Source organism: Lonchura striata, chromosome 2, assembly GCF_046129695.1.
Source record: "Lonchura striata isolate bLonStr1 chromosome 2, bLonStr1.mat, whole genome shotgun sequence".
In the NCBI taxonomy this organism is placed as follows: domain Eukaryota; kingdom Metazoa; phylum Chordata; class Aves; order Passeriformes; family Estrildidae; genus Lonchura; species Lonchura striata.
This window is the reverse complement of record NC_134604.1, coordinates 86101558-86111958: the sequence shown is the minus strand read 5'-3', so window position 1 is coordinate 86111958 and position 10401 is coordinate 86101558.

The following is a 10401-nucleotide window of genomic DNA, read 5'->3' as shown; positions in this document are numbered from 1 at the left end:
TTGTTCTTACCTAGAGCTCAATTTTTAATGCCACATGAAGCAGCATCCTGACAAGGAGAAAACCTAATGGCAGAGCTGTAGTTTCAAATACTCCAACAGGTTCATTTAGGCATACTATTACACAATGACCTAGTTTAGAGCTGTCATGGGGTGGCAATTAATCTTTGTCACTCCATACTCATTCTAGAAGCACCTGAAGCCTAAAGAACTGGAACCACATCTCTTCCTGCCAGCTTTCTGTGGAGGGGTTCAGTTCTGCTCCAGAGCACATTTACTCGCTTCAGTAGCCCTGAACACCTTCAGGGTCCCTAGATGAAGGCAAATCTCAGTACAAGAGCAATAAAAATACTAATCACAAAATGTAATCCACTGAGTTTACACAACCCCAAAGTTGATGGGAGATTAATTTATTTTGAAATCTGCATCAGCCAGTCATTAGTAGCTCCCAGTGTTATTCAAGCAGTACATTTCCTTCCCCTATCGACTCATAAGTATTTTCCATGGGTCATATTTTCACCAAATCTCAATTCTTTTCAGCTGTTGACTTCTGCTCAGAGCAGCAGGTACCTGGGTAACTCTTCACACATGCTGCTCTGGTTGTTGGGTGCTGACATCCCTGCAGCTTCTATTTTTCTGGATGAGTTTTTCCTCTATATGGGCAACTCCACCTCCTTTGGCTTTTGTCTGTGCATCATCTACAAATACCGTCTGGCCCAGGAGGCCCCTAAAACAGCTTCTTACACCTGACCCATGGGATGCATATGAATGCATTGCAGTTGGGCCTCTTCCAACTCTTTAGTCATGTCACTAGAAATGTTTCCTTGAAATGCTGCATCTGGTCTAAATGACTAACCCTGAGGCTGGGAATTCACAGCTGATACCTTTAAAAAAACACCCTAAGTTTCTGCCTCAGTGCTTATACAGCTCTGTTGCTAACTATCTTCTGCAGCTAACAAACTATGAGTTGCCTTTGTGCAAACTCTTTTCAAAGTAAATGTTAACACAAAAGACTCTAATAGTCTCCCACTGAGCACACAGTCTCGGAGTATTACTCACTCTAAATTCAATACACAAAGTTCTGCCTCCTTAAAGCTATCTTCTGGCCAGGAGAGGGAAACCCCCAGCAAAGCTTCCTCAATTCAAGTAGCCACCCTGTAGAGGCTGCCCTTTTGCTGCCCTTTTTGCTGTTTAGTCGCAAGTTCCAAGGAGACACATTTCTGCATTTTTCCTTCCTGCACATCAAGAAAAGATTTATAAGACTTTGCTTTGCAAGATGGTCAGCCTACACATGAAAAATTTTGACAAAGACTTTTGGCCTTGACACACTGTCAAGATGCAGTCTTGCTTTCCCTCTCCCTCAGGCCCTCCTACTCAAGGCCAACAAATTTCTCTTTAGAAGGTGCTTTTCCTATTTTGAGCCCACTGCATAAGTCCAAAGTACACCATGGACTCCAGGGGAAGGCCCAGCACGGAGATCAGCAGTGCCCTCCTTTACTGTCTCTGGCCTCAGAGGCAGCAATTACAGTATAAAGCTGCATGGCGTGTTATTAATAAAATACTGCACCATCTTTTGGAGGAAATGCTGTCTGGCCTAATATTTTTAAACTACTTATTCCCTCACTTGTCTAGGAGAGAGTAGGCAGTGGGTGTTGCAACCTGGAGGCAGCTGAGTTGCTAGAAAGGTAATGGCTGAGTTAAAGACCTGCTCAGGTTTTTACAGAGGAAGGCTTAAGTCAAGTCAGGGCAATGATGGGAGACTTACAAGAGTCTTCTAAACTTGAATCTGACCCCTGAACTGTGAGTATCCTGCAGAGTACTGCTTTTAGGTGACCAGGCTTGCTGCTAATACACTTTTCTCGGTAGACAAACAGTAACCAAGGCAGTTTGCCAAACTGCCTTGTCCTCTTTATTAGAATGAAAGAATATTGACTCATACATCTGCCAATTTGTTTGCTGCGTGGTCAAAGATTCATTGGGTGATCTAAGGCACTGATCCAGGTGGGCTACCAATACCTTTGGTATTGGCAATAAAATATTTGTTTAAGTATTTGTCTCAAGTAAAATAGATGTTCTTATGAAGATTAACATTAGAATTGTACTTAATTGTAGTTTTGCTATCTTTTTTTACTTCTTCACAGGAAAGAAAGACCTAGAATAATTTCTTATTGTGGCAGTAAAATTTCATTTTAACTTTCTCAGCTCTTTATTGTAGAATTACTTCCATATAGCATTATGGCTGATGTGTAAAGGTAAACAACATTATTTTATTTTTTCTGTGACTTACTGGACATAAGTCCACATTTATTCAGACTTTGTGGAACACAGTGATGTGTAGGAAAATTATAGTTATCAGGCAAATGAATATTTTAGTTCATTTAATTTATGTTGTTTATCTACCTCTAAAATAAAATGCAGACTTATGGGGCAAAAGTCTTCTCTCATGCCTATGGCTTGTGATCTAAGATTCACAGGCAGTAGACAGACTTTTTATTCCTTTATGTCTATGGGAGAACTAGAGTTATTAATGCTGGTAAAATAACAGCTGCTGAATGTTATTTCCATATGACCTAACAATTATAGCACATGCCATCCCCTGATAACTTAGTTTTTCTCCTTTACAGTCCTCACTGTGATGGTTTCAGATATTCAAATTCTTTATCCTTCTCCCAGTGTATCAGATGACTCTAAACAGTCAGTGTGGTCCAATAGGCCCTTTACAGAAGGCTCTGCTTTTTTTTTTCCCTAATGGGGGAATTGCTTAGTAAGCAGGGCCTTCTGGGCTCATAACTAGAAATACTGGATGCATGTCCTGTCTCTGTGCCTGTCTCCTTGCTGAAGGAAGGCCATTTAAATTCCTTTTTCCATAATTCTGACAGTGAGAGTTACTGAATCTTCATTGCCAAAGATATCTGAGATCTGCCCAGCCCTCTGCTGTACCTCTGAGGCTATGATGCTGAACCTCCTATCCCTGTGATGTGACTTCAGTGCTTTCCTTTTGCAGAGGAGGGAGAAGGGCCTTTGGACACTTCTGATCCCATCACACCCAGTAATCCTTCTACTTACCCAGCATACTGTAAATTTTTATTAACAGTAAAGGCTCTGACAAAAGAGGAACACAGAAGGTTATACAAAAAAAAAAATATGATCCATCTATAAAACTTTATTTTCTAAGTTGATCAAGAGATCAGTTGTCAACTGTTCTTCTTACTCCTTCTTCCAGCTACTAGACACTCCTGCAAATACTATGTAAAACCAATAAGCAATTAAATGCTGTATGTTGCTAAAGAATTGATATATATGCATGTTTCAGTTCTGCAATCTGTTCCTTTCCTATGAATCCAGGCATGGTGAACAAAATCATATATATTAAAAATTTTACTATATTTTAAAAATTCTAGAAGAAATCACTTAAATACAACTATTTGAAGTGGAGCAAATTATGCCAGCGACAACAGGAGATTGACTTTTTCTAGGTATTCATGAAGTTATGCTTTCTGATGGTCTTACTCTGTTAATTTTCCATAACTCAATTGTCCCACTAATATTTGTGCTTGACTGCTGAACAGCTTTTGGTCATCGGCTTCTTTTGACTAAACAGATACAGCTGAAGTTCTCCCACTGACTGAATTCTTTAATTGGAAAAGACTCAAGACAAATATGAGAGACCACCAGATCCCTTCCTGTCATCTGTAAGTAATTTTCAAAGACTACAATGTTGTAGGCATGTCAAATTTTAAGTAATCTCAAGAGGAGGGAGGGAATATCCTAAAGTAAATACCAGGTAGTATATGTTACCTGTCCTGGGAGGCCAGCATGCCAATTGAATCAAAATTATGCTCTTCATTGGAAAACTGCCTGCAGCTTTAATCAGCTTTAGCTGATTTTTTTTTTCAGAGTACCATATTTACCAAGACATAGGGCAACCCTGAATGGAAGATGGCCTCTCACTGTCTGTTTTAGCAGGTAAAAAAATCAATTATCATTGTGTGTTGAAAATTCCCTTAATTATCATTGCAATGCAGACTGAGCCCACCTCTGACAAGCCATTTCTAATGCCTGATGGAGACAGAAGAATTAATGTGGAGCAGGAAATATGCTGGTTGTAAGGGCTGGGCTTGTTCTCAGATGAGACGGTGGTTCCATGCGAAAACAAAAAAAAGTTATCAAATAAAAGTACTTTTTTAAATTTTGGAGGTCATTTACAGGAGAATTTCTGGAGATAAGTGTACAGAAATGACAATAAAGACTTCATCAGTGAAGAGCACGTGGTTTTGTGCCTATAATACATGGATGATGACATGGATAATGACCTGTAGGGCAATAATGTAGTTTATGGGTTTCTACAACATAACCCATACAGTGGTGGACATAATTATATCAGCAATTAAAGTGTACCTTACAAATAGATCCTAGGATCAACAACTGTGGGAAACCACAGCAGATTTGGTATCTAGTTTGGTAACCAAATTGTAAAAGGAGCCATGAGTTGCAGATACTCCTTGGTAGCAGCAGTGCCTTCAGCTGGCATTTCAGGATGCTGTTATAAGCATTACTACCCTTAGAAACCTTTTGAAATGTTCTATAAAATCACAAAAGTAATTACATTTTTGTCCAACCTTATCCAGGAAATGAGGAGACAGTCATGCTTTTTCTATACACAGCCAGACAGATCCCATGCAGAAGAGTTGCCTTCTGTCTTGAAGCGCTGCTTTAATATCTGGGCAACTTGTGATTGCAACATGAATTCAAAAGGTTGGTTAGAAGTCCTAAACATGATTCATTCATCTCAAACTCTACACATACTGAATATTTCAGTACTGGAATTCATTACAGAAATGACTTATTTAATTTAGTTGATTTATGATGTACGCTACAGTTTCTTTGGGAATCAGATTAATGATGAAAAAAAAAATCTAAATGTCCAAGTTTCCAAGGTGAAATTCTTTCTCTTTCCCTTCCCTCATGCCTGGTTTCAAAATCTGGATGAAAAGCCCCCAAGTCATTAAAGGTATAGAGAACCATAGAATCATTACAGTTAGGAAAGACCTCTAAGATCATTGAGCTCAACCATGTTTAGCTAGCAACAGTATTACTGTATGTAATAACAGGTCTGAATAGAAAGACTACTCAATTTTTAAAAATTTTGCAATTCTTCTGACAGATCCTAACTTCCTGGAAAAGTCTGAAGACATCCTGCAGATGTAAGGTCCTGATTGCACTCATAACCATGTGATTGCCTGAATTTATCTGTAGCATTTAGACTTCCAGCTTACAGGAAGTTTGTTGGGGGCCATTCCCAAACATTTCTGTTCACTCAGCCAAGCAGAACATAAGCAGTCCTCTAAAAATAAGAAAGCTGATATAAAATTATTTTGTTTGGACCTGTATCCCAGTATTGCACATAGTTAAAGTGCTCAGAGCCACATGAAAACACAGCTTTGAACCACAGGAGAAAAGTCATGGCTCAAGGATGTATTACACATATGTGAGGACTACGCGGATGACTTGACAGCTTACAGATGCTTGGGAGGAATACGTTTCAGGAAGGCCAGGGCTGTAGATCATTGCCTGGCGTCTCTTCAGCTCTGTAAACTGTTCTCTCCAGGATCAGGTTTCAGAAAGGAATGCCGTCACGGGAGATTTTACCCGATGACTAAAACTGCTGACTTTCCAGTGCGATGTTTAACCTCCCATTCCATGCTCCACGCTTGCTTTATTTACTAATCCAGTCTGTAGCTGTGATGTGGCAGAAGAATGGGGATAAACTATGCCTTGAGAGCATATGTATGAGTGGAGAAAGTACCACCATCTCCCCAGCCATTGTACTTGTATAAGCCCAAAGAACTTGACTTTCTGTCAAATTTTGATTGTGGTGTGAATTGTCACAGTACCCTCTCTTCTGAAACAGCAGGAAAAGCCTCATCTGCAGTCAGGGAGAGAGCATGAACAGGAATTGGACCTCATCTCAGCTGAAAAACTAGCTATAGAATAGAGCATCTCAAGCTGCAATATATCTTCTATTTACATCCTCCATGGTGGGAGGGAGGATCTGGACAGGGTCCACTGCAAAGGCAACAGCTGCAGGGAGGTTTTATAGCCACGTGGTTCTACTAGACATGGCTTCCTGGTATCAGGAGATTGATTTAAGACAATTCCTACAAAATAAATTCTTTTCGTGTATTTCAACAAACCACCAGTCAAGGGTAAAACCTCTAACTGCTCAGAAAGACCAATAACACTTAAAGGATAACAGTTTCTTAATGTCATAGAAATACCAAGTTTCTTAGTACCTGCTTTTTTGTAGCAGCAAAAATATACCTCAAGATAATAAAGTTCGAAATCGGAAACCATGTAAGCATTGCTAGCTTGTGCTGTGGACTTGGTTCAGTTGCTGTCCATGTTCACATGCTCTTTATGAGTGACAAGGTTTTATCCTTAATCCCAGCTAAGTCATGTGAATCCCAGCTAAGTAATGTGATTTTATGAGATTCTTCCTTCTTGTCCTTCCCCTCCTATCAGAGGTTGATGTCAGCAGCCATCATGGAAGAATTTGAAATGGTAGGTTTCCCGAAGCCTAAAAAAAGAGAAAACAAGCCAACCCACCTTTAATGTGTATATTCATACACATACACACCCATACACCACAGGTCTGACTGTATGAGATGGTGTGTGTGAGTGTGCCCTTGTGTATCTCTCTACTTGTGTGGAGGGAGGGTAGGAGAGACACATTTCACCATTTTTGGGAAGGCAAGGATTTCATGTTTGGCAAGGCAGTTCCTGGCAATGCCAACCCTCTAAAAAAAAAAACCCATTAATGAAGGCTTGCAGATACACAGCCAGTTTGGAAAAGCCTCAGCCTGCTACCAGACCAGGCCCTTTAGGAGTCAGAAGACTTATGTCTGGATCTTGCAAGCATTTGATCCACTCAAGATGTTTTTCACGTGGATGGAGGTGGTAGTCAGTAGAGAGCCAGAGCTACTCAGGAAGGAGCAAAAAAGCTCCATCTCTTCAGGCAAGAGATTCCAGCACCCTGATATTGCACCTAGTTTTCTCACTCGTGGTGGTAGTTTGCATCATACTTTGTGAGGTCAGATGCTAAGGATCCAAAAATTACGTTCTTCCTCATGAGTAAGCTTTAGCATGATCGGAATGACTCATCAGGTTAAAGGGTTGTAAGGTCAAGCCGTTTATGAAAATACTCTTTTAAATATTGACTGAGTTTTCTGAGAATGATATTTTGTGTAAAAAAGCATGAAGAATTTAATCTAGTAGGTATTTAATATTTAAGGGGGGTTTTTGGTCAAGATTTGTAGGTCTATAAGCTGTAGACTTTCTTATTTTTTTCTTATTTTTTCTATATGTAAATAAGGTGTAAAGCAAAAAAAAACACCCAAAAACAAAACAAAAAAACCCAAACCAAAACAAAACAAAACCAAACCAAACCAAAAAAAAAAAAAAAAAAAAATCCAAACCCAACATAGATGCTAGAAAATACTCAAACTATCCAGTATATTCAGACTTATTTAATTAACTTGTCAGGCTTGGTTTTTACCAAGCTAATTCTGTGGCTATGACAAATTGTATCTTCCAGATCTGATTATTCATTAAACATCTACTGTGAATTTCAGCTTCCCTCATGCTTAAAAAACAGTACATGTATAATGGGATTAAGAATTAAAATATGTTTCTTAATTTGATTTAATTTATGACTTTCAATTACAGATTTTAAATTCTAAAGCTGCTGCAGAACACATCAGTTAACTATACTAAGCTAATTAACAATTATAATAAGGTTTTTTTGTCTGCAGCACATATATTTTCAGACCTGAAAGAAATGACTGGATTTCTTATTACTGATGCTAGCTTAAAAGCTTTGGGTTTTTTTCAGTGGTGGGCACATTTTAATCCATTTTTGGAGTAAATAATGAATGACTGAATATTCATTGCATTTATCAGAGAGATTCAATGATGAAATTAAACGTCATTTTAGAGTATTGTTTTCCAGTGTTTCTTTGAGTCACATAGTGAGGTCATGGGATGAACAGTTCCTTGCTGTACTATAGGATAAAAACTTTGCTGTCCTGTGGTTAGGGAGCAGGATTAGAGTTGAGGTTCTTGGTAGCTTCTGCTCAGAAAACCCAGCCTGGCCCAGCTCACACAGAAAGCTACAGGGAGGTTCCCTCATGTTCCTACAGATTCTGGCTTAAGTGGGTAAGAGCTGTGTTCCAGTTGGTACATTATTTTCTTATGTCTGTTTCTCTGGAAAAAGTGTTTTCATGCTTTCCAACATGAAGAGGACATATATATATATTACATATATATATGTCACATATGAATTTATTTATTTATTTATATATTTTTTTTAAAATAATGAACTATTTTCCATGTTTGACTAATTTTATTTTCTCCATTCAGAGCTATAAGAGAATGGTAAGTACAATCTTAGGTAAAATTTGCATAAGAAATTATTAGCAGCAAGCAGCCAACCACCATTTCATTATACTCACAGGAAACCCCTTCACTTCTCAACAAAACAAAAATGTAAAAATGGGACTCTGTGTGCAAAACCCAACATTATTGCTGCTGACTTCAGCTGTGCTCCTGTCATTTATGACAGTTGTGTAGTTTGCACAGGTCTTCACAGGCTGAGAATATGCAGAGAGAAATGCAACATTTTTTAAAATGCCATTAAAGTAATAAGAAAGAAGCTGGACACAATGTTATAAGTTTAAAAAAGAACACAAGCTTCCCAGTGTCATTCTGACAGATCTTTTAATCTGGAAAGGAAAATAACACCTGGACAAGTTGCCAGAGGTTGCTTTTCCTTCATAAGTAACTTCAAAATACAAATGAAAGACTTTTCTAAGAGATATTTCCTGCTTCAACTACTGGTACTGGGCTGGGAAATGCATTAATTCAAGCAAGTGCAACAGCTTGTGTTAAGAAGACCTCATCAGCTCTAAAATGAACTGAAAATCAATAAATGTTTGTATCTTATGAACCAGTCAGGATTAAGATTTGATGTCAACATGTCAATGGGTTACACTTCTTACAGTCCTTTTATATGTGATTTCTATGAGGATTATTATCTCCTTTCTCTGCATAACACCTTCCTCCATGGCATCTTCTTGTGCATGGAGGAAGCCCCTGAGGCCATCTCGTCTGCTTGTAATATGTTTTCAAGTGTCTTTTCTGCTGTGGTGCCTGCAAGAAAACAGCTGCTGTTTAACAGTTTGAGTGAGGTAGCTGTAAAACAGGAGCTAAAGTAAAAGCAGAGAAACTGTGATACAGAGGGTTTTTACACATTTGTCAATATTCCTCTCTCCCGAACAGTTATGGTGCTGTTCTCTTAGAGTCTGATCTACCAAGGGCAACTTAAGTGCAACACAGAGCACTAAGAAGCTGTAGGAGGTTCTTATAAACATTAATTAAATATTTTAAACCAATTATATGAACATCCAGATCCAATTAACTAAGGCTGATTACATAAGCAGACATTTTGCTGCTGATGGTGTTTCCTCCCTGCTTGGCAAAAATAGCTGGAAAAGGTTTTTTTCTGATTTGTAAAAATACTTTGTGCCACTGCCAGTTTCATAGTAATATGAATCCAGTTTCACAGACTCAGATGGAAAGCTCGGTTGAAGCCATAGTAGGCAACAAGCCCTGACTAGAAGTAAAATAATCCTTAAATGCTAGGTGTTCCTCAGTGACAGATTGAAGGGACTGCACTTAAGGCATTGGCTGGCATTCATGATGATTTCTGCCTTTCAGTTTTTGAGGAAAGAAATGAGTTCTGCAGTTAGGGATGGTTTTAATAGAGAAAGATTCAAAAAACCTTTCTGTATTCTCTGCCTGACTCTGGTGACTCCACGTGTGCAGCTGCCCAAGTCATTTGACTTTGGGCAGAAGATAACACCTGCCTCCTCATGCTGCCATGAGATTAGCCTCACGTTTGTAAAGCACTTTGGCAAGATTAGAAGCTAAGTGTTATTTGGGAGCCCTATGCTCCTGTTTCTGACACCACCCCAATAGCCAGGGCTTCAGCCATGTCTTCTGCAAGCCCATGGCAGAGGATGCAAACAGCCTCCACCATAGCCACTCTTTTGAGGAAGCCACCTTTGTGAGGCTATGCTGTGCTTTAAAATTATGGCTTAATTTGCTCAGCTTGTCTTTGTTAATATGTAGCTGTATATATTTTGATGTCTTCCATTCTCTGGTTATATTGAGGAGGTTTTTCTTTTGAGAAGCAGCTCTGATCAGCGGGAATATGAAAACAGAAGTAGAAGGGCAGAATAGTTTTACACTTACTGTCATTTTTCAGATGTGTTACTGACCTGCCTCTTCTGCTTTGGGAAATGTGAATTGTCCTTCCTCTCTTTTTCTAAGCATCTATGTGTTTGC